This window comes from Octopus bimaculoides, chromosome 2 (genome assembly GCF_046866305.1).
Source record: "Octopus bimaculoides isolate indiv1 chromosome 2, ASM4686630v1, whole genome shotgun sequence".
NCBI lineage: Eukaryota > Metazoa > Mollusca > Cephalopoda > Octopoda > Octopodidae > Octopus > Octopus bimaculoides.
Genome location: NC_142929.1, coordinates 114,048,350 through 114,075,921, shown reverse-complemented (window position 1 = coordinate 114,075,921; position 27,572 = coordinate 114,048,350). Strand labels below are relative to the sequence as shown.

The following is a 27,572-nucleotide window of genomic DNA, read 5'->3' as shown; positions in this document are numbered from 1 at the left end:
CCACAACTCTTCAATGCCGTCACACAAAAATTAAGAACCTACACAATGTGAACGTAGATGTCTTCAAAAGTGAACTAGACATTCTCCTCTCCACTATACCGAATGAACCGACAGCTCGACATGTGTACAGACGAGGGCAGCGGAGTTAAACTCCCTCATACATCAAATCGGCCAACAGCCGGGATCAAGGAACGTACAAGCGTAGGAATGTGAAATACCGAAATCATAAGTAATGGTGCAAAATCACGGTGGTGTTCTTGCATGACCTCAGCTGCATAACTGAAACGAATAAAAGAAAAAAAAGAAACAGAATTACAAATACACATGCGAATCTAGCATACGTAGGGTGGGTAGTGTCACCTCCCACCCAAAGGATTTTACCCATGCTGCATTAGGTTTTGTGGGAAAAAGTGGGATACTTTTTGAACACGTGTATTTCTTTAGATAAATGGGGGGAAGGTTTGTGGAGTTTGGATGTGTGCGTGTGTATGATTGTTGTATGTTAATGTAATTAGGAAGGTTATTGTTCCAAACACATCACAAATGATATTTGGAGATGGCTTCGTAGCAAGAGCTTCTTCACTTGGATGCGTTCAGTGCTTCAGATTATTTTGCTTTCAGTTTTTAAGTTGCAGGTCTTCATGGAGGTCTTTAGAGAATCCTTATAACGTTACCGTAGGCACGGCAGACTTGGTGCATAGCACCAGAGCTAAGCTAGCCGTAGAAGAAGGTTTTAGGTAAGCGAGTGTCTTCTATGCACACCACTTACTCAACCCACCGTCCTTGCGCTTTGGTAATGAATCTTCCTTTACCTAGAATGGCATATCTTGAAAATTCCTCTGTGCTGGGATCTCTGTCCTACCACATGATGTTTCAAACTGAACGAAAATAGTGGAGATGAAGTGAGTCTAAACCATTTAATATGGCGCCTGTACAATGTTCATGCTTCACAGCTATATATTAGAGAAACACCACCGCCTAGTGTACTTTGATCATTGTAGCCAGGCAGATACCATGATCTCTCTAGTGTGTGCTGGAATCCACTGGTAGCTGAGCTTACTTTATGCAACTGCTCGCTGATCTTTTCGTTCAATTGTGTATTGTCCGAGAGGGTGCTTCATGCGTAGCAGAATTTTCGAACATCATTTAATGAAGTACTATATGCCATAACAAAATGATCCTATTCTGTGCGTCCTTGAATACACCAACACAAGAGTCACTCTCTTTTGGGGCCAAATAATAATGGAGATGGTATAAAAGTGAGTTTTTTTAGCGTCGCGTTTGATCGTGATATATTGGTAGCAAAATGAATTGAATTTCTTGAGCAAATCTGTGTTTTTGGAGACGTGAAACTAAGATAAAATTCCATCATATCGAATCAAATAAATCAACAGGACGCCTTTGATATAATACCGAGGAACTACTTGATGGCGGAATTATTTAATGTCCATGTTGCGATGGATGGCGTCGAATATACGCTTATTCATTATTTCCATTTCACCTTTAGAGAGGTCAATATACTTTTGGAGATGGCAGAGGTGTTGGTCCAACTGCATTCTCCTAAATGTATTAGTTTGCATGGAAAAATTTATTATGATAACTAAAAGTCAAAGTTTAACTTTCAAAACAATCCACTTATTCATTTTCCCTTCGGCTTAGTGCCTCTTCAAGTTCACTGTATACAGAACAACCATATTATCCCCGAGCAGTATTTAAAATATACGGATTTAATACGAAAATTTTCCACATCGTTTCTGTCAACATCACCATTCATTCAAGAGAAAGAGGCAGAGAAATATTATATCTCAATTACAATTTGTCTCAAGAACCAGAGACTAGAGAATTACATGCCCTTCACTGACCTGAAATATCGTCGATAGTTGCTCTCCATATCTTCATGGATCACCTTTGAACTGAAAAGTTACGAACCTTAAATCAACACGCGATAGTTTGTCACTGGCTATAATAGTACTGTCCAACTGGTGCCATCGGAGGAAGTCATGCTGGAAGTCATCTTGGAATACTACATACATACAAACATGCGTACGCACGTACCTACATATATGTGTGTGTGTGTGTGTGTGTGTGTGTGTGTGTGTGTGTGTGTGTCTGTGTGTGTGTAATTATATTCTACGTATGCGAGTATTGAAAAACAGCTAATGACCCACTCTTCATGCAGCTCTTAGAAATATCTTCAGAATATAGCGCAAAAGATGTTTTGGAGTTGTTGTTTATTTTTAGTCCCAAGGAGACCTCTAAGATCAAAGGCATTTCTGCCGTGATCATTCCATTTTGTTTGTAGATATATTACATTTAGATATATCCATTCATTGTGACCTTCCTTTTTCAAAATTCGAAGTTGTAAAATGAGCTGCTAATTCTAGCAGGTAAATAATACCAAGTAAATATGCCCATGCGAAAAAGTATGGGTTTCTTTTTCTTGATCATGTACTTTCTATAATTAGTTTCAGCCAAAAATATGAATGTCAAGAACATAGTGATATGAAATACCACTCCCTTATTAACATACATGAGAGATCATTGATTGTTTCCAATACATTACACAAGTTCAAATATACACATGCAAGTTACAGCCTCTATAATAGTAATTGTATAGGTCAGACATCCGGGTCTATTCAAGACGGATAACTATGCACCTATAATTGTGTGTGGGTGTGTGTGTGCGTGCGCATACACACATACATATACACGCGCGCGCGCGCACACACACACATGCATATATATATATATATATATGCAAAAGCATAAGGGATTTAAATTTCTTGGAAAAAGAAGTGAACATTCGCAAAATAATCTATAAACATCCCATAGTTACATTTAAATCCTTAATTAACAATACACCAAAACGCCGGAAAATCAACAATACACGTTCTACTAAGATAAGAATGGAGATGTAAGCATACTATATATGTACATAAAATTACATATTCCTATTATATATTAAGAGATATTTATAAATTATGACTACACCATTCCCTTCTGAGATCCTGCTCCTAAAACTCTAATACGTAAAATATTTACGTATCAATCCCTATCCTTTTTAATATGCAATCAGCAGAGAACAATGTTCCGAAGCTATACTATGAAACTGGTAATTCTAATTATGGTTTCTAACGACAGCGACAGTTTTACGAATCTCTCTTGAATCTTTAAATTCCGTACAATATATGATTTCTACTAATGTGAGCATTCGAATACATGGACAGCTTCACGGCATACTAATTACAAAGCTTTCAAGTCTTATGTCATCTAATTAACTAATTAACCATGGCATTGATAATAGTGTATGAGAAATGTATGTATATTACACACACACACACACACACACACACACACGCACACACACACACACACACATACACACACACACATACACACACTCACACACATATATCGCTTATGATAGAGAGTGGAGTAAAGATGGTATGTCTATATTTGCGGTTTGTTTAGTCACATTCATTGTTGAATGGTTTGAGCTTTTTGAAGTGTTCTAGTGAATAATAAAGAGTGGTGTATTATACTTCTTCATTAATAGAAGAAATGCTCACCTCAACATCAATAACAATTGTAATTATTTTCGTAGAGAGTAATACAACACTGGGAAAGTCAGCCAAATTGACTACTTACGAAAAAACATTGTTCATATCACTTATTCTTAACGATACGACTATACTAATGCAAGATATTGGCTGCTAAATCCACAAGAGAAATATTGCTTGAATGTAAATTTGAATTGTTCATTCTGGTTGATAGAAATGTAACGATATAACATGATCTCAATATATATATATATATATATATATATATATATATATATATATATATATATATATATATATATATAATGTCCATTTTCCTTGTATTCATATGTAATAATTTACATTTAACCATTTTGTGAAAGTAACTCTAGGTATTGTATTTCACTTTATATTGTATTGGGAGTTAGTAGTAATTTGACGTGTAGTCGTAATGAATTTAGAAAAGTGTAATGTTTGCCCGTGTGTACATGTAGTACAATTGCTGCTTGCATTAATTTATATTAACTATAATCTAATATTTTGATATTCATTATATTTACTCTTAAACAACTCAATTAGACAGGAAGATATGGAAATGTGGGTTGGCCTATTACAAATAATTCGCGTATTATATTTCTGAAATAATATTTGGCTTCTTGTTCCATGAATATAGCTCTGACTGAATGGTTTAACTGTTGCAACCTGTTTGCGCATTTATATACTTTTATTTATTCAATCTTGGTTGCTGATTTCACGTGTCCTATGTCTTTGCAAATATTTATAAAATTGATTTCTGTTTCCAAAGGGATAAAAAATAAATGTTATGATCTCGCATTTGACAATTCAATCAAGTTTCTGCAGCAGTATCCTAGTTACAGCGTAGCCATGCGAATCCGTTTTATATATACTTAACATTTACAGTTCTTTCACAATATCGATATATGAGGTTCAAGCGGTTCTGGTTTACGAGTCATGATCATAACATTAGTCGTTATCTGTTCCACAACTTGAAATAATTGAATATTACCATATATTAATATATGAACAAACGTATTTATTCTCTAGATAAAGCAATTTCAGTCCATGATACATTTCAATTCTGAATGGAAAATCAAATTTTAAGATATGCTATTGTAAAACTTCCCCTTTCCAAAAGTCCGATTTAAAGAGTCACATCATTAAAAAAAAAAATACATTCAGCTTGTATATTATACGTATATATATAAATATATATATATAAATATATATATATATATATATATATATATATATATATGTATATATATATATATATATATATATATATATATATATATATATATATATATATATATATATATATATATATATATATATATATATATATATATATATATATATATATATATATATATATATATATATATATATATATATATATATATATATATATATATATATATATATGTATATATATATATATACATATGTATATATATATATATATATATATATATATATATGTATATATATATATATATATATATATATATATATATATATGTATATATATATATATATATATATATATATATATATATATATATATATATATATATATATATATATAGATAGATAGATTTTGTCCCTAATATTATTATTATATATATATATATATATCACACTAATATCACTATGTAACACTAAGACACTACTATTGTTATAATTTACTATTCTCCTGAACTACTAATATCTTCAATACTATTCTGTTATCTTTAACTGCCAAACCGTTACTATTTCGAATGAAATTTCAATAATATCTGATTATACAATGCTGCTAGTGTTACGATATGCGCAATATATTGGTTATACTTCAATACACAAAATATTTAAACAATTTTTCTATACAATTGTTAATAATATTTAATAATAAACATAGCATTTTTTAAAACCAAAATAGCTCTGAGGGTCCCCTCGAGTATAATACAATCAAAGGGGTTGCCTAGGCAAAAGATTGTTGAAAAACATCAAAAGTTGAACCATGTTTAAGACTCAATTTCGATGTTTGGCTACTTGGTTCACGACGCTAAATGGTTATGCAGATGCAGAAACCCCAATCATTAGCAGTCAGTGGTTGCGACTACTATTGTTCATGCGTTTAGCATGACTTGATAAGTTTTTTCTATACTAGTTGTTTGTTTGCTTGAGTTTGCCATTTATTATGATCAATTCCTTTCCACTTCATATTTTTTTATGCAGTAACTTTGAATCTAGGTTTAAGTCTTCACTTATTTCTTTTCTCCTTGCACAGTTCAATAATATGCTCCAAAATAGTGTTTCAACGAATGTTGTTACATGATTAACATACATTTAGATCCACAGGGTGGTCTCAATGGACAACGCTAATTATAGAATAACTATAAAATTGAATGAATATGGGATGGCCGTTGAAATTTACCACAATTTGCCGGATATCTTTACCGCATTTAAAATATTACATATATTTCCATACTTCAAAATCTGCTCAGAGACGGCTTATTTGTTAAATTGTAAAGAAATATGCTTTACGAAACAGCGCCTGAAGTGTTCCGACAAAATTCTCCAGCATTCCAATATTTTTGCAGAAGTTCGGTATGACTTCTTTCAGCAACACATCATTATAATTACAGTTACTGTTTGAGGTGTGGATAATTTATATATTAATTCTGAATCCAGAGGCTATGTTCACATGGTTTCTTTATGGAAATATATTATGCTTCTTTCTCATTCATTTATTTCTCGGAAATTAATTGCTTAATCGTCAAACAGTAGCTAGTTATTTCATTAATAAAAATGTTATTTCAGAATATCCTCAGAGCTAAATTCCGATCCAACTACCACATTGGGCGCTCTCTCGGAAGCAATTAGCAATCAAATGCATTTGCATAACAACATTACAATTTATCATATAAAATTTTACTTAAAATAATGTCAAACGAAATATTTAACTGTAAGACATTTTGAACATTTACAGCTCAAAGTATTTCCGAAATGTCGCGTAAATCAAAGTACGCTTCCTTTTAATGTCTTTTTTATTTCATCTGTTTGATATTGTACATGATTATTATTATTGTTGTTGTTGTTGTTGTTCGTCTCACGACACGTGTTGCGCAACGCTCCGTAAGTATTGTTGTTATATTCTTATACACAAATATACATTGTACATTTGTTATCATTACTTAGTTAAACTAACCAGAACCTTGGAGAGCTGATTAATTCTACTCCATCTATAGCCCTTAGTGGCTATTTTGGTGTGTGTTTCGGCTAAGTCGCCCTTCATTTTATTGCTAAAAGACAAAAAGATGGCGAACGATAATTGTAGACATCTACTCTAACGACTGAGGAACTAATCAGTATCCCCATCTCTCTTGTTCGAAGAGTATTCAGAGTTCGAATACTGAACTCCAATTCTCCTCGACATAGAAGACCAAATCACGAATCTGTGAAAACAGAAGATACACAAGCAGAACCGGTTAGGACAGGGCTGCAGTTACTAATAGAAGCTGACAAACGCAGCGTTGAGGCCATCCTGGTCTAAGTAAGCCTACCGGATGGTAAAAAGCTTTCTGCCACAACAAAAGCTTTCTGCCCACAGCCACCACCACCACCACCACCACCATCACAACAACAACATCACAACTAGAAGAAGCAGGCGACTACAACTACAAAAGCAACAGTAACAGTAGTAGCACCGAGAGCAGTACAGCAACAAAACCGCGAACAACAGTGGAAACAACAGCAGCCAAATCAACAACATCGATAGCAGCAACAACAGCAGCATCAGAACACTCTCCCCACCCCAACAAAACAACAACCTTATCAACGAAAAAAGCCCACAAAAATTTCGAAAGATTTGTTCCTCCCATGTTCAGAGCAATCAGACAAATTCTGAGGTGAGGGGGAACAGGAAGACCCAAACTGGCAAAAGGTTCCGAGATCAAACAAAAGTAAAAGAAACAAATCAACAGCGATATCAACACAAAAAACTGGCAGGTATGACCATCGAAAACAAATTCTTTAATACCTCCCCCAACAGCAGCCACACCAGTACTGCCAACAACATCATCCCCATCTCTACCATCACCGCCACCACTATTACAAATATCACCATCATATGTACAACCCAATCCAGTTATACATCTTTCAGATCACACTTATTGAACTACACAGCAATAGACACCAACAATGAAAAACTAATGACTCACATATATATAGCCATACAGACATCACACACAGCGACTTTATCACACCGAGAAGGAACATACCAACACATTAAAGTCATACAAATATCACAACACACACATAACACCATCAAAGCACAATACCCTGACGGAGTAGGGGCATTCCATAGAGATATAAATAGACGAATATATAAAGGACTACACGTGGAAACATCCACGCATACCTATGGAAAAGGAACATCCCTCCCTTCCTCTCCAACTAAATAACAGTAAGTAACTTTTTCCGCTTCTATACTTTGATCTAATGTGACCCTGTTCAGAGCAGTCAGTATAGAGGCACATGGTACTGGAAACAAGACCATCTATTGAAAGACTTCAGGTCATCTAAGTGTCAATGTTGTAGCTTTCAGTGAAACCAGCTTCTCTGATCAACAGATTTTCATGCCCATTTTCGGTGGGTACGAGATACATTTATCTCCATGTCAACCGGCGATGGGTTGTATTGATCCAGAAAGGCCTGACTCTCGAGATAATGACTATCTTCCTGGACGCTGAATGTAAGTTGGTGTCCCAGGATGTGAACAATAGCGACGGGGGTGCATCAGAGTAGTGACTGTTTATGCTCCGACAGGACACCCGGATTTCTTCAGACGCCTGGAGGTTTTCCCATGTACGTCTCGAATTTTAAGTGTTGGTGGGCGACTGGAACGCCGTCTTAGAGCCACTTTTGGACTGGGGGGGGGGGCAAGTTGATAGAAGAGGACGTGGTAAAAGCCTCGCAAACCTGCTCAGACATTGCTAATTGTCTGAGAAGGTATCGACTGGATTTCCCCGATGTGCCAATATGGACATGGACGAATCGCACCGGATCATCCAGGTCGTATTCTTTAGGGTAGTAGATAAAGATAGTATAAGGTGTCCACTTTTCAAACTGATCGGCTACACAGACCAAAAATTGGTACGGTCGACCTAGATAGACTTAGAAGGCAGAGACCCGGTTACTGGAAGCTGAACACCTCACTCCCGGTGTGCCAAGCTTACAGCAACCACATTAGAGAATTTCCTAAGAGGGCGTTGACGGGGGCAATAGTCAACAACAACAACTGATGGTTTGCCTCGAAGAGGGCAATTAGAGTGTAATCAGTTAGGTTTAGTAATGCATTAGTAATAGAAAGGACTAAAATAGAAGGTAATTTAGTGAGAAACTTATAAAAGGCGCTCAGGAAATGCATTGCAGCCGACGTGCTGGCCGGCCGCAAGATTGGCCCTGGACAAATTCTTCAACACTAAACACGGAGGTTGCATTGTCAGATCTTAGGTGCGTACTCTAAGACAAAAGGGAATGAAAGCTGCTCTATGGGCCCGAATGACAGAGGCGCAACTTTACAACAAAGCCGTTATTCGATCTTTGATGTACTAAAATGGGTGTAGGATACTCCAGCTCGAGCGAGTGTGTGCGGCGTTTCAGTAGCACTTCGCCCAACTGTTTAGGACGAATGGCATTCCGGAACGCAGGATGGCCTTCAGTGATTACCTCGACGGCATGTCACGACTCTCAGAAATCGGAGCAGAGTGTTGTGAGATGTCAATAACAGCCGCGGAAATACGGGATGTGATGACGAGTTGCACGGGGGTCAAATCATCTGGTTTGTATGGTCTGCCCTAGAGCTTTGCTGTTATAATATAGACTTGTTTGACGGCCCTTTGGCAGATATCTGTTGCAACTGGCAGCAGAATGACAGAACCCTCAATTCTGTGTTTCAAGGAGTGGGGGGCACTACAAAGAAAATATCCAAAAAAAGAATATCAAAGATAACGCCGACTTTGAAATTTAGGGCAAGATGTTAGCAAAAATTTGGCGCTTGTCGTTGAAGAACTGATAGGTGATGTGCAAACATGCGCCCTGGTCAATTTGAATCAGTATAAAGCTTTCCATAGGGTCCACCACCGTGTTTCTTTGTCTGGTGGCCTTAACAAAAGAAGCTGTGTGGTAGGCCAGATTAAAAGGATTGAAGACAGACTTTCCACTTTGGCCAAGCCCTCATTAACTTTTTCAAGTTTCACTTGCAAAGCAAAGTGAGTGTAGAAAGGAAAGTGCTGCCACCCAGAAATTTTGTTAAAAAGCGAATGAATGTAGCGCGAATTACCCGAGTGAATTACTCTAAGCATGCACCTCTAGACCGAGTGTAAATGAAGTGAAGAGGGCACTTGCCCTAGAAGTCAGGGCGATCACGGTTTTTTTGTGGGATTTCCACAAGCAGCCCATGGAAGCCTCCCCTCCCTCTTTTGAGGATTTATTCGCTATAATTTTTTTTTGTTATTAGATTTTTACACAATTAAATCCCACCCTTTTTGTGTTGTGTTGTCTTCTGCCGTCCTCAATCTTTTATATAAATCCTCAGTGGTGAATAAAGAAAATATTATTATTATTATTATTATTATTATTATTAAGGGCTGACTGAACCGTTAGTATGTCTAAAAGGCGTAGCGACATTTCGTTTGTCTACGTTCTGTGTTCAAACTCCGACGTGGTTGACTTTGCCTTTCATCCTTTAGGAATTGTCAAAATAAGTAACACTTGAGTACTGGGGTCGATGTAATCGACAAGCCCTCTTCCCAACTATTTCAGGCCTTTTGCCTTACTACTACTACTACTACTACTACTACTACTACTACTACTACTACCTCGACGACGACGCAAATTTCATATTTATGACGTACGCATGTAATTTAAATCTCATGTTTGCAGTTATATCGAATTCATTCACTGACACACAAAGTGCTTCACATATTAATATTTTCCTTTTCAAGTTTGGATTATCTAAAAGAAACAAGTTAGAAATTCTGCATAAACCAAGAATTGAATGAACAATAAGGAGTGGAAGACGAAAAATTAATCTCATGTGAAAATATTAGAATATATTTCGTTTTTTCTTTCTTAGCATTATATCGAACATTAGTCAAAATAATTTAATAGTCTTACCCAAGACACAAAACAATTCTAAAAATGAGATACAATTTAAGAGAAATCATGGTATTGTAGCTAAAATGTTTGCTTGACAAGCTACTTTGTTTCGAGTTTATCCGACCGCACAGGACTTTCGGATATTGGCTTTTATAAGGGGTCCATCGAAGCCCCTGAAGGGAAATTTGGTAAACGAAAACTGTGTGGAAACCCATCGAAAAATTATTCTTATACATGCAACTTCATCTCTCGTACGTTTAATGCAATCACTTGCTAAAAACATTCAGACCAATTTCTCCAAAATCATGCTGGCCCTGAAAAATCTCATGAGAACTGCTCATCCTCCGTTTATGAATCTATAGAAAGAATAAGGAGAAGCCAAGAATCGTATGATTATGTAAGATTCTAATATGTATTCAAAATCAAATAAGACGAGCCAACATAGAATGATTCTTTTCAATATCGCACGTGTTATTATCTGTACCAAGCTGTGTATTTAACAGTTTAGTGTAAAATTCTTCTATTATACAATTTTGTAGTCTTAAAAGGTGTATGTTGATTCAAAAATGTCCATCTATATCACAAGACACGTACAAAAACTTACCTTCGTAAAATAAGAACTTATTTTTAATGCCAGAAAGCCGATATGTGATCTTCCGTTTGGCAGTCACTGAAACATATGTAGCTTGAAATCAGAGAAGGAAATCACCTAAAATCTCAGTAGTAGAATACAAAAAAGTGACTTTTACATTTGATTTAGAATCGTTAAACTGTAATGGAATTACTAAAAACCTGCATTATTCTGAACCTAAAGGAATGGCAATTGCGGCAGCGATGCAAAATATTCGTTTCCTGTAGACTGCATAAGTATAAAGAGTCATTAAAAGCAGCCTAGATACTTGAGATATAATCACATTTTATCGAACGATTCTTGTTTTAGCGTTAAAATTTGAATTTACAATGGATGGAAGTAACTGCTTCGACAGATGTCAGTTCTATAAAATAGTGTGAAGAGTGAATCAGTTTTGATTTTCTCTTCGATATTTTTTATATTTGGTCTAAGGCGACTAAAATTAGTGTCAGATTGTTTCAGTTCCCCATACGTCAATGTCAAACTGTACACAAAACGATTAATATTTCAACAAATATTTTTCTCAAATATTTGTATATTCATAGTTCTGATAGTTTCAGTTACTGACTGGTTGGTTTATTTCATTTCCATTGTCCTTCGTGCATGTAATATCCAATATACAGTGGAGGCCATAAGAAACGATTTTCACCCAAATGACACTTTTAGCATGAAATATATATTTGAATAGTATAAAATATACTAGGTTATTAAACTTAATCCGGTTTATTAAAAATTCAGAAATAACTGAAGCTTTCAAAACATAAATTAGTTTCTTTTACTTGTTTCAGTTATTAGACTGCGGTAACACTGGGGCACCGCTTTGAATTTTTTAGTCGAATCAATCGACCCCACTCTTTAAGCCTGGTTCTAATTATATCTGTCTCTTTTGCCAAACCGCTAAGTTACGGTACACAAACACACCAACACCGGTTCTCAAGCAGTGGTGGGGAGGGACAAACACAGACACAGTCATATAGATACATATATAAATAAATAAATAAATAAATATATATATATATATATATATATATATATATATACGACGGGCTTCTTTCAGTTTTCGTCTACCAAATCCACTCACAAGGTGGGACTGAATCGGGGACCATGTTTCTGATGAAAAATCCTTAAGCTGTTTAGATATGTAATCAATACTGTACGCGGAATTTAATTTTAAGGTTGTTGCATATGTATTATGTTTGGTTACTTTAAGCATCGTTTCTTTTAACTGAAATAAAGATTAGGGCTCGCATTCATCGCAATCAGCAGAAATATTTAGGTATTTTAAATCCCATTGGATTTTAAGAGTTAGTCGTTAATTTGATCGAAATTGTAATTCATTGAACTGAATTCGAATCAGATGAATGGCACTGGCTATGTTAGTTTTAGTTATTTATAATGTTTACATTAAGCAGCAAGTACTATGGATAAAGTCGTTTCCTCAATAATGAAACAATTGATAAGTGCCAGTGAACCTGTGGTGAGAAACAACTGCACCAAAGAGAATGGGGCTGCTGCACTGGCTTCTAACCATCCTGTGAATATAGTCAACTTAGGAGTGAGCACCGTCCACCTGACTTATCTTAAATGCACTTTCTAAAACTGATATCATTGCTTATTCCTACGTCAATATAGATCGAGCAGATATGACTTAAAGCTTTGAAGCTACGACCATCTGTTTCAAAGCCAACTTCGATAATATTTAAACTTGGGTTCCTCCACTTGGAAAGTTCGTATTCTTGTAGAGTAGCTGTAGCCATTCGTACAAGTTCCATCTACCCACGCTACTAACAGCGTCCAAGAGAAAGGCGAAGCCGTTACAGCATGCTGTCAAAACCCCGAACAACGCTCTAATAGTACTTCTGATTCCTGTCTTAGAATGGTACTTTTTTTTTTTTTAATCACTCTGCAAAGGATAAAAGGCAGCTGGCCTTAATGGGATTTGTACTCATAGAACTGGAGCAAATACCGCATGACAATCCATCGGAATATTGAATGACTCTGAGTATGTGTGAGTATGTTTATGTATTTATACATATGATATACGTATACGCGTAAATACATTTCTCAAATCGCTTACGTTTTTAAAGATGTAAGAACAGGTTGGACTGAAATGTGATGATATGTAGTGCGTTTGCGGATTGCCCAACCCCGCCCTCCGCTGGATTATTCGTGAAACTAACTCTTCAGTGATATGCAGTTCAGTAAACTCTTGTATATAACAATGAAAGTAAGTATTCCGCCCAACACACACTTATCAGGAGTTTACATGCAGCATCGTATGAAAAAGAAATAAATGTTCATTAGGATTTAAATCATCTTACCAATGTTCGTGCGAAGTCTGGCATCATTTTAAATGCAATCAGATACGAGGGTCGGTTGAAAAGTTCATAGGTTTACCAAAACACTGTCATGAAATGTGACCGAATAAGGTTTACTTTTAAATATTGCCTCTCTTGCGACTCATACACTTCTTCCATCGGTGGTGTAATTTTCGATCCCATCGATGAAGAAGCTTTCATCCTGTTGATTAAAAAAGTCATCAGCAGCAGCAGATATGACGCCATCATCACTGCGATACTGATTCCGAGCCAAGTGCTTTTTCATGTTGGGGAACAGATGATTGTCAGATGCGGCCAAATCAGGAGCCGAAAGTAGCTGACCTAAGTCGGAAAAAATGTCACTAGGCAGTTTTACCACCGTGGTTACGATTTGATCTCAGAACGCAAAGTCGGAAAAAATGTCACTATGCAGTTTTACCCGCGTGTTTACGATTTGATCTCAGAACGCAAAGTCGGAAAAAATGTCACTAGGCAGTTTTACCCGCGTGTTTGCGATTTGATCTCAGAACGCAAAGTCGGAAAAAATATCACTAGGCAGTTTTACCCGCGTGTTTGCGATTTGATCTCAGAACGCAAAGTCGGAAAAAATGTCACTAGGCAGTTTTACCCGCGTGTTTGCGATTTGATCTCAGAACGCAAAGTCGGAAAAAATGTCACTATGCAGTTTTACCTGCGTGTTTGCGATTTGATCTCAGAACGCAAAGTGGGAAAAAATGTCACTAGGCAGTTTTACCCGCGTGTTTGCGATTTGATCTCAGAACGCAAAGTCGGAAAAAAATGTCACTAGGCAGTTTTACCCGCGTGTTTGCGATTTGATCTCAGAACGCAAAGTCGGAAAAAATGTCACTAGGCAGTTTTACCCGCGTGTTTGCGATTTGATCTCAGAACGCAAAGTCGGAAAAAATGTCACTAGGCATTTTTACCGACGTGTTTACGATTTTGTCAGCTCGCTGTCTTGAATGCAGCGGCAAATAATCATTGATATGTCAAATTTTGATGAATTAATAATCGATGTTTTAATAGCTTTTTTGTAAAAGAAATGGTATTGACCCACCTAAGCAGATCTTGATTCGGTCAAAAAAAAAAAAAAAGAAGGAAAAAAAAAAGGGAATAGAAAAAGCAACCAGGTTTACTATCAGAAGTTTAGAGCAAAACACTTTATCAATGCAAATCAGCTCAACATCCTAGCTCTTCTGAAATGCTGACATTTTCCATTTTATAGGTATATTTTAAGCGGAAGCAACAGCTTCTTCTAAAGAAATATTCATCTGTGCCTTCAGTTCTTAACTTGAACTACTACAGGCTACTTTAAAATGTTGGTTACGGATGTGAAAATTTGATAACAGTACTTGTCATATTCGTTCTATGTTGCTCGGAACCATTTATCTTGAATCATTTATTTCAGCATATCTCATATGAGACAATCTGATAAATTATTCTCAGCGCTGAAACAATGGCTTGCATACAAATAGGATAGATATTTCAGTAAAGCAATATTTCGGTCTTACTTGTTTTTGTTTATATTTTTTTTTTTACTGCAGTATGTTTATGTTAATAAAGATACAGTAGAATGTGAAATAAGTTTTCTATGATTGACAATATTACAAAAAGAAACAAAAATTCATGACATTCATTAGTATTATAAGCAGTGTCTATTGCTTAATTTTACGTGAGAATAAATACATACATACATCCATATATATATATATATATATATATATATATATATATATATATATATATATATATATATATATATATATATATATATATATATATATCGATGGAGAACATTTTGTCCGAAAATCTGATACTTCTATCCAGCAGCGAGGTAAACTAGGGTAGTGAAAAGTAAAATCTTCTGACTAGAAACAGTAAACGTCTTTAGTTCACATAGTAACCTCCTAACTAAGACACGCACACCAATTTTTTTTATCAAGCACAACCAAACAGTGGAGCCCATGACGTTTTATGATGAGTCAACAGATGTGCAACATTTCAGGTGCACATATAATATCCTTATTTCCATGCTTAAGCTGATGAAATGTAGGATAAAGTGAACTATTCAGGAAAATAATAAAATGGTTGAATTACATCTTAAATCACTTGTGAAGCAGGAGAACCAATCAATATAATAACTACTGATTTATTTCGATTCAACTACTAAACAGTATGTTAGAAATCCATGTGTTTGTAGCAATGACATAATTGTTAATAGTGCCCTCTTCTGCTTAATTCAGTTCTCCAAAATGAACTTATAGTGAACATAGCCAAAATCAAATTAAAGATGTCCGGTCATATAGCTTCATTAGGATAGGTTTATAAATATATGTCTACCAATATTAGAAAGGTCTATTAAAAATGGATTGTTTTATTTAGTATATTTTACTTTATATGTATATAACTTCAGTGAAAAGTAACACTCAGTGAATAATAACACTCAGTGTAAATATTGGGAGCCAAACATATAGAAACATATAGAAGGGGGTTATTACATCAACCGGAAACCTCCTACGGTATCTATGTAGTAATTCGTTAAAATCTGCACTTTCTACGGTATCCAGGGCACGTAAATTAGATAATTAAGGAAAGACAAATATTTCTTAATTCCGAAATGAAACTATATGTATATTCAGGTTAGTCATCATACTGTCCCAGAAGCACGTTATGTACACACAAGAAAGTAATAGGATTCATTATTCAAAATAAGATATTTGCATAAGCAATTCATTTGCTATTGTCCTAGAACTGTTGCCAATGTATTAATATTTCAATTATTTATTTTATTAGCAGCCAAGAAAGGAAAAAAAAAACCTACATTTAAGACAATCAATTCCTGATACATTTAAATGTAAATATAAATCTAAGTGGAATCATATGACATGTTATCTCTTCTTTGAATAGTGAACAAGTTGTTTTCGTACAAGTCATCACCATAAAATGATTGATGATATTGTTGTTATTAATGCTGCTGTCGTTGTTCTTGTATAAAATTAATTTCAATAAAGTAATTTGAGAAATAAGAAGTTATGAGAAATATTCATAATTGAAATGAACATAACACTGACACATCTCTGTACATTTTCTCATACTTTTCAGGAGGAGCTGGGAAATCCAAGGCTAGCTAATGTATTCTGAAATGAAAGAAACTATTGAATCTTTGACGGTTTATTTTCTTCTTTGAAAGATTTGCAGTTTAAGCTCCCTAATAGCTTTTCAATATAAGTGTAGAACTCTACTTTTAGCATTTCTTAATTAATTTCATCTTGAAAAGCCCTTCTACTACAAAGATTTCTTTTCCTGTATTCTCTTATATTCCTTATACCACAAATAAATAGAAAAGACAGGAAAATGTGTTCAGAATAATACAGAAAGCACTAACGCTGATGGCAACAAGGCAATAAAATAAAAGTGAAATAAGTGAAATATAAAATTATATGTATGCATATATATATATATATATATATATAATATATATATATATATATATATATATTTATATATATATATATATATATATATATATATAAATATATATATATATATATATATATATATATATATATATATATATATATATATATATATATATATATATATATATATATATATATATATATATATATAAATATATATATATATATATATATATATATATATATATATATATATATATATATATATATGAATATCAATGTATATATGCATGTTTGTGTGTGTGCGCACGCATTTGTGTGTATGTATGTATATATGGAATTGCATATTAGTGTCTGTACCGTTTAAATGCAGATGCAAGTATGCATGCATGCATATCAGTCAGAGTTTGTATATGCTTATAGATAGAATCAGGTAATTATTTACGCAAAATTATGAGCCTATATATATATATACACGTATGTTTGTGCATGTGCGTCTGAGGTGTTATGTATGTATGTATATATGTGTGTATGTATGTATGTATGTATGTATGCATGCATGTTTGTATGTATATATGTATGTATATATGTATGTATTTACATATGATTTCACGTGTTTTCATATGTCAGTTACTGAGGACCTGGTTACATATATCATTACTAGTTAAATTAAATTAACGTACCCTTTAGCATGTTCCATGACAGTTCTAACACAAACCTACCAAACTTTGTGTATAATAAACAAATACATACATATATACATACATACATACTTACATACATACATATGCACACATGCATATACATACACATATATATAGATTTATATGGAGACACATATCTATATACATATATATACACACATATACCATTATCTATATGTGTGTGTGTGTGTGTTTGTCTACCATCGTAATTTGAGAACCGGTATCGGTGTGTTTACGTCCTCGTAACTTAGAGGTTTAAGAAAAGGGGTCAATAGTGTATTCGAACTCGTAATAAAGACATTCACTGTGTTTTGTTATGGAGAAAATTTCATGTTGTAGAAAATTGTGTCATTATTTCTAAAATCAGCTCGCAGTGCCACCTACCCAGACTGTGAGATTCAGCCGTTTTGTTAACGTTGGGCGGACGATCATACATTCCCATCCTGAATTTCTGGGCCAGGAGCCGCGTTATGTCATTTCCCTTGCTATAGTTTGCTAAACGGAAAAGGAGTGTCGGCCAAGCGTTAGCACAGCTCTCTCTCTCTCTCTATATATATATATATATATATATATATATATCTTCATCTTTCTCACTTTTTCCTCCATCTCTCTCTCTCTCTCTTTCTAGATTTGTCACTTAGTCCAAAAGTGTGCTAGAGGGATTCTTAATAGCCATTAATAGCCGATGAGAATGCACCATAGCTCTTAGCTCCGGCATTTGAAACTCTGAGTACTATTATGACAACTTATTGATTGTCCTAAACTATACATATATAAATATCCTCTATTTACCTAATATCGAAATCTCATTCTTTTGTTATCACTTTTTATTATTATTATTATTATCATTATTATTATTATTATTATTATTATTATTATTATTATTATTATTATTATTATTATTATTATTATTATTATTATTATTATTATTCTATGTTTGACTTTTGTTTTGCATTTGTGCAAGTTGGATCCAAGTCTCACCCAGAGACCTCAAGAGAAAACAAGTTAGAAGTTCATGTAGGTGTTATGCCTAGGGTACCATATATTTGGATTTGTACAGTTTTGTTCAAGTGAATGTTTAAGAAACCATAAGAAAATGATGTGTTTGCTTTAAAATTTGAGATCACATAGACAGTATTTTACGTAGGATATGGGCAGTTCCCATGAGCACTATCTTTTGAACTTTAGCCATTTTGGAGTTTCCTGGAATCTGATCTAGGTAGTAATCAGCCCGTTTCGCTGTCATTCCCAGGGCACCTATGACAATAGATATTGTTTTCGTCTTCAGATTCCACATTTTGCTAATTTCTATTTCAAGATCTTTATATTTGCTCAGTTTTTGGTAGGTCTTGACAGATACGTTTATATCGATTGGGACAGTCATATCAATGAGGAGGCATGATTTTTGTCTGAAGTCTTTCAGTATGATGTCTGGCCTATTTGCGTCTATCTTTCTGTCAGTTTGAATGGTGAAGTTCCAGAGGAGTGCAAGGTGATCATTTTCAAGTACTGGGGGTGGTTTGTGTTCCCACCAGTTTTTATCATGGGGCAAGTCCAGGTTTTTGCATATTACCCAGTGAATATATTGTGCAGCTCTATCATGCCTGTTGAGATACTCTGTAGGCGCAAGCAGACTGCACATGGAGACAACATGATCGATGGTCTCATTTTGTTGTTGGCATATACGACATAATGGGGAGCTGCCGTTCTTTAATATGTTGGCCTGGTAGTTCTTTGTAGGTAGGCATTGATCTTGGGCTGCTATGATAAACCCCTCTGTTTCTGATTTCAAGCCAGAAGCCATTAACCATTGGTGGGTAAGGGCTTTGTCAATATCTGCATTATTCGCTCTCTTTGGGTATTTGCCATTGAGAGGTTTTCCATGCCATTTTTCAGTCATAATAGCTAAGGCAGCAATTTTAGCACGGGTTTTCAAGCGCTTAGCTTTTTTCTGCAGGTGTTTCTAGTTCGTCTAATTCTTGAATTTATTGCAATTGGAATTCACTTAGATATTCCTTTGCCTGTTTTGTTACTGAGTAAGATGCTTTCTTGCTTTCATATTTTAAGACAAGTTTTAGCATCCAGTCCTCAGAGTTTTTCAGATAGGTGTCTAAGCCAATTGTGGCTACCTTCATTGATAATGCCAGCTGTAGAAGTCCTCGGCCTCCTTCTTTTCTTGGCAGATAAAGACGTTCTATATCTGCCTTAGGGTGGTGCATTCTATGCATTGTCAACAGTTTTCGTATTTTTCTGTCAACATTACATATTTCAGTAATTGACCAGTTAACGATGTTGAAACTGTAAGTCACGACTGGTATGGCTAGAGCATTGATCGCTTCGATCCTGTTTCTCGCGTTCAGCTCTGTCTTCAGTATTGCTCTCACCCTGCGATAACATTATCTTCTGATCCTTTCCCTCATCACTGAGTGCTTGATATTGTCCCCTTCAATTACCCCTAGGTAGCTGTAGCTCTCCGCTGGTTCTAACTCTTTTATGACATTTTGCTGGTCAAGGTTCACATTGGATGTATTTGTCATTTTTACTTTGATAAAGGTAGCTTTTGCACATTTATCAAGGCCAAATTGCATCCTGATGTCATCACTGAATTGTTTAACAATCGCTAGTATGCCTTTGAGTTGTTGGTCATTTTTTGCAAAGAGCTTTAAATCATCCATGTAAATGAGATGATTTATATTTTTATCAAATATTTTATAACCATAATGTGCATCATTGAGCAATTTTGAGAGCGGTATTAGGGCTAGACAGAAGAGGAGTGGTGATAGTGAGTCACTCTGGAAAATGCCACATGAAATTATTACATCTCCAGCAATTAGAGATTCATTGTCATTGTTCAACATCAGTGTGGTTCTCCATGATCCCATACTTACAGATAAAAAGTTTCGCAGAGTAGGAGCTATTATTATTATTATTATTATTATTATTATTATTATTATTATTATTATTATTATCATTATTATATATGCATACATACATGTCCATATGATATAAATGTAGATTTACATTTATGTAAATATATATGTGTATGAGTGTACCCGTGTGTATTTGTATAAATATATATGCGCGCGTGCGTGTGTGTATGGATGTTGTCTGTTATGCGAAGATTACTTCAGTAGCTATTATTGTAAGGTGTTGATTCTTCAGTAAGTTTCTATCGCGAATCGTAACCAGAAGCTTTTTAACAAGTTATAGAATCTCTACTTAAGATGCAATTCGGATCTTTATGTGAATGCATCGTTCACCTGCTGTAACCAGATTTGGCTTTGGTTTTTCATTGATTCAGAGGGACTACTTTAGCGAAGCGTAAAAAATAATAAAACTCCCAACAAAATGGAACGTTTTTAAACACGGCACAACTTTGCCTGGTTTGGAATTTAAATTAGCTTAGACAAAAGCACCACTTAATGCGAAAATTATCAGATATGATTTACAAAAATAATACTTGGTAAAATTTAGCCAAAAAGCAATCCTAAATAATAAAAATAATAGCTATTATAATTGAAAAAATATAACTACAATTTTTTTATTAGGTTGATATCATTTTCCATGTGGAATATTCGTCAGCTCTCAATAACATGATATTTTTCTGAAGAGAGGAGGAGTAATTGTACTTGTTGATATCTTGTCTTAGTATCAGACTGCTTGAACTCGGAACCCAAAGACGTGGGTAGTGAGTTCAAACAGTTTGTAGTTTGACATCCATTGGTGTTGAAATGTGCGTGAGGCTGTAGGAGTTTACATTTTTCTACATATACGCATGATGATGTTTCATCTCTATTATATACAGTCAGGTACAACCAAGACCTTGAGCATTTCAATAGCACATAGATGTAACAAACATCCCAACCATTGAATGACTTTGTCTTCGACATGAGGTTGCTCTCTCCTTTGTCCAAACTTCAATGTTTTACAAGAGATGTCGTGCACATTTTGAGACTTAAAGATATACATTTTAAATTTAGATCAAACCAGTTTATGCTTTTAATGTACAGTCTGTCGATTCTATGTTTACTCTGTATACGGTTTGTTTAACAAGCACTTTTTTTCCAGAGGGTATCTAGATATGTCACTGAAATTACTTTCGAGTTGGGTCGGTTGCTGACGATTACAAATTTTTGCTTGCGGTTAGTAGTATGTAAATCTATATTTCCCTTGCGGCCTTAATAGAACGGAATTGAGGTTTTATGAGATTTATTGTGGAAGGTTTCATGTTCAGTTGTGGATACATTTTAAGGTTTGGTTGCATTTAAGTTTGCTGCTATTAGTTTTTGAGCTAGTTTGTTAAATACATCTCTGCTCAAGATGTTTAGTACATGCATCTGTTAATGTAATGTGCTGTATGATGCTTGGTGGATGATTGGAGCTCCTGTTTATGTATATTGATTCTTCGTTACGTTTACACAACCGGCTAACTGAATTACATAAGATTCCCACATGCAAAATCAAGCTTAAATATCAGCCCTTACTCTCTGTTTAAGTACAATCACTTCCCCTCTCTTCAATTGTAAATGGTACTTGACGAACGAAATCCTTACTTGCGGCTAGACACTTCCTTGTCATCTTAACCGTTATTGGCGCATCTGGAAACCTGTAACTAATGAAGCATTTGTTCACAAGTTGCTATATAAATGCAGTAAATAGATATTTTTAACGGAGGTCAAGGAACATTATTCATTAAATACAAGGATCTATATTTGTGGAAAATATTTATGCTCATCGCACAACACAATGAATCTTTTCCGTACAATATAGTTGGTCTTACCGCTGTTCCATTGTCTAACGTTAAATCTTACCGCTACTCCTATGTCCACAGTTAAAATTTACCGCTACTCCAATGTCTACCGTTAAATCTAACCGCTAGTCCAATGTCTGCCGTTATATCATACCGCCACTTCAATGTCTAACGTTATGTCAAAATACTTGTACTGGAATACTCTTTTAATTTTACTACACGTTATTAGAGAATTATTTGATGGACGTTTCGTGGTCAATCAATTGGATTATGGATAATCAATTAAGAACTTAGCCTTTGTCTATGGCAGTTAATAGCTGAAACTTCAACAAGAAACGAATGTTTTCGACAGTCTGAATTAGCCAGTCCATTACATTGGTATGACAGAACGATTATGCATAGACATTAGAATTATGCATTGTGTGTGATTACACTGCTGCAGCATTCTCTTTCTATATTCTTAACAATTGCATAACAAAGCTTTCTGAAGAAATACAGGAGCGATGAAGCGATTTTATTTTCTTGACATCTTGCGTAGATTGACATTTCTAATGCTGAATTGTGTCATTGAAACACGTCTCCTGAAATGTGCAGAAGACATTTGCATATTATTATTTAAGAACTATCATGATTCTTCTAAATCATGGGAGATGTGGGTGGAAATGATTTTTCATTACTCATATTAAGACATGCTGCATGCTGACCTGGCAGATGTGGCGTCGAAATAGCAATTGCATTTGATTTACCTTTACGTATTATAGTCATTGAATGTTAAATGAAGAGCATTTGCATTCTTTCATTGGATCATATGACACTCGACACTCTGATGTACGGCACACTGACATCACATCGATAATAATAGATTCGCTACAGAATTAATCTTACAAGTTTAACGAATGATGATGCTTGAGCAACAAAGAACCAGTAGTTTGAACGAGATTACAATTAAAGTTTTCTAACTACATTACTTAACTACATTGCGTTGGAAAAGAATAGCTGTTCAGGCTCAGCTTATTTTATACACCCTTAGGATTGCCTCAGAGTAGAATTTTCGTAATATTATTATAAGATTGTTATATAATGGCGTCTTTATGTTAATGTTTCGACAGAATAAGGACAAAAACAGTGGAGGCCTACTGTTGACTAAGATAGCGAGATATTGCCCCATCTGCCGCTCACGACTGGTATTTATTACACGCACGCACACACACACACACCTAAAATGATGATAAAATAATAGAAAGGTTCAGCTTTTAACTTAATAACTGCGTGAAATATTCTTCTATTCTTCAATGCATAGTAATTATAACATCATGCGGTTCAAAGACTCCTGAACATTCTGGATGGTACATAATTAGGGAACCAAAGTTACTTTCACATATATAACTAATTTCTTGAATGTGAATATTGATGTTCCATCTCAACAATAACCTTCTTTGAAACCCTGTTTATTGGAGGAAAAAATTATAATGTAACTTTTCAACAGTGATTTCATTAACCAAAAATGTTTGAAATTTTTGTCAGTAATAGTTTAAAAAAATACTTTAAATATTACCTTAATTAGAGCTTGGTATATTTTTTGGTACTAATAAGGTGAGAACGTAAATGAAAACACTTGTAGTTCTCTTAACTTGGAAGACAGAAAAGTAAACTAAATATAGTGTACTATACTTCATATTTTAATTAGTCTAATGGAGTTATTTTAAAATAGATATTGTTTAAAAGTTATTTATTCTTATATGTAATCATCTAATTAATTTAGTCGATATAAATACCGAAATAAATCCAAAAATGAAACAAAAAAAAGAGTTGGCTCAAATACATTCAGCTAGTGTGAACATTTCTGTGGTACAAGCAAATATATTTGATTAGTTAGAATGAAGTAGAGAAACGCGTGGTTTAATATAATACAGAATGTAAAGTAAACAGTATAAATCCGTATAATGGGAATTAAAAACAACACTAGTTCTTCCTATAACAAACAACACGTCACTGGCTAATGCAGTAATCAATAATATACATATAACTTATGCTGTGGGGCATTCCTTCTATCAGCTGTCGACAGGAGAACATTATAATTTCGACACTTGCCAACTTCAACGCTTTGTATCAATGATACTACAAAGAAATATATACATATTTAGGCTTAAACCACACGACACTCATTTTCTTTCCAAGTCAGCACATTCTAATAAACCATACAGCCAAACCGAAATTAGCCGTGTCTATTCTATTGCCGTGCCGCAACTTAGTTTTAACCGTTAGCCGAGCCGACTATTTTGCTTATTCATTGAAATTAAAACCTATTTTTGTTTAATTGACCTGGCTTTTTTTCTTTCCTTTCTATTTTAATTATTACAGTTCAGCTATCACCATGTTTATGTCTTAACCAAATAAACACTTAACCAAATAAACATGATTGATCATCGTTACGCATGTGACACTATTATGTCCGCATAAAAAAGATGACGCCATAGTGTCAAATCACATATTGCTTCTTCTACTCCCTTTTCCTTCTTCATTTCATTACTAACACATACAAAAGTTCTAAAATTTGGGAGATATATATTCAATTGTATCTGCTTTAGTGCTCCACAAGAAATTATTTTATGTACCGAGAAACAATGAAAGCAAAAATCCGTCCCTGACGGATTGTTAATTCAGAACAATATGAGTAAATACCTATTTCGTATAGCTACGATATTTCAGTTTTGCAAAAAGGTATAATCGACAGTATTTGACAAGTACATGTATTTTGTGGACTTCATACACAGAATCCACTCTGATAAAATTTGAACACAAGTACAATGTATATGCTTACGTTTTCATCCACCAACGCTGCCAATCCACCATTCAAGAATGAAATTCTCATACGGGTTATTAATAATTTTAAATATTCCAGAAACGACTTTACTCTAATCGTTTGAGGTGATATTTTTAACGTTACACTTCTTACAAAAAGAAATATTTACCTTACGCTTGCGTTGGAAACAATTTTGCTAACTATTGAAAAAGACAACGTAAGATGCTGCCATATCGGAAAGACTTAATACGGTCGCTTGTTTGACAAAAAATAACAGCAAAACTCTTCTTATGTCAAATCAATTAGTATTTAAAGAAAGGGAGTAGCTTGTTTGGTCATGTAGTTCTGGATACACAATGTTTGAAAGAAACGACCAGCTGATCATGATTGGAATTCATTTGATCATGATCATAGGGTAGCTTGATGAAAATCATCTCGAAATAAACACCAACAACATTAGCAGCCACAATATTCAGACAAATGGGCCTGTGAAAAATCTCCTGTGCCCTTTCTGAACATACTAAAAGTATTCAGCGCGCCCTGATATCAGACACTACTATTTGATACAAATTGAAAGAACATAGGATAACTCATTATTACCTTCACTATTTCCGAAATGAAAAGAGAAATGATAGATGGCTGAACTTGGAATACATTTGATGATTGGTTAGTCTACTCGATCACACATGATCTCGCGAACAAAATAACAATAGCAGCCACCAACAAAACAGCCCCGACATATTTTGCAAATGATGAAAAACATACTAATGCAAAGATTTTGTATGGGAATATATCTATTTATATTAGAGTACAGAAAAGAAATTGCGGCGAGGAAACTTAAATGGTAGATGCAGTTAGAGATAAGTACATTTATATTACAATAATTTTGTTACCAAATAGAGTTGAACGATGTTTTTGTTTGTATAAAATGCTTCTATACTTCGGACATGGCTTATAAGAAAGGAGTGCAGGGAATACACCCCATTCGTTACATTGGAACATCGTTCAATCTCAATAAATCTTTGCGTATATGCAAGACGACGATTCACATTTTGAAAGGCATGATTAAGAAGATTTTTGCAGACTGGTAAAATTCAGAAGCAATGGTTTAGAGGAGAAAATATTTTAAGCTTGTAATATCCAATCCCTGTCTATGCCATATCTGGTTCTTGATACTTCATTGATTTCTTTAGACATGTTAATATCTAACGACACACTCAAAGATGACAATGTTACTATTAATAATGTTTACGGATAATAGATATAGGTGTGCTATAAGTAGCAATATTTTATAGTAGCAGCTAATCAGTGAAGTATGTTCATTTAGTTCAGTGGCTGTATGTGAGTGTGTGTGTCTGCATGTGTGTATACATATATGTATGTATGTGTGTATGTATATATATGTTTGTATGTGTGTATGTATGTGTGTGTTTATGTATATATATATGTGTATGTGTACGTGTGTACATATGCGTCATACGACTACCTCTACATTAATGTATGCAAATATATACTTGTGCGTAGGCGGGTACTGACCAGTCTATCTACCTACCGATCTATCAATATCTGTATTTGAGTGCGCAGAGATATATATATATATATATATATATATATATATATATATATATATATATATATATATATATATATATATATATATCATATTATATTATATTATATATATATATATATGTATGTTATCATATATATATATATATATATATATATATATGATAAAATACATATATATATGTAATATAATATAATATAATATGATATATATATATATATATATATATATATATATATATATATACATACAACATGTATATATAGGTAAATATGCGTATATATGTATATCTGTTTATACATAAATACATATACATATATGATATACAAATATGTATATATAAATATATATATTATTTTGTTTAAAAGAGTTCCAACATTGTCTGTTTTTTATGTTTATTTATATTCCTGCAGAACCAATGTGGGATATAGAATATGGAATATACAATATATAATATAATATACAATATATAATATGAAGTAAAATAAAAATGGATGGCACCATGAAATAAAGTATTGAATGTAGATGAAATATTGAGTGTTCAATATAAAGGATCAAATATATAAATATATATATGTGTATATATACAAATAAGGATATAAGTATATATATATATATATATATATTTATATATATATATATATATATATATATAT

At 34.0% G+C, this 27,572-nt stretch overlaps 1 long non-coding RNA gene across 3 annotated transcripts in view; it reads right to left on the bottom strand.

Moving 5' to 3' along the window:
• LOC106867487 (uncharacterized) overlaps window positions 1–27,572 on the bottom strand; it is a 50,739-nt gene that overhangs the window by 9,403 nt on the left and 13,764 nt on the right. For all 3 annotated transcript variants that reach the window (XR_016240720.1, XR_016240722.1, XR_016240721.1), the window contains one exon: window positions 43–279. This is a non-coding gene — a long non-coding RNA (uncharacterized LOC106867487). The remainder of the gene's footprint in view (window positions 1–42; window positions 280–27,572) is intronic.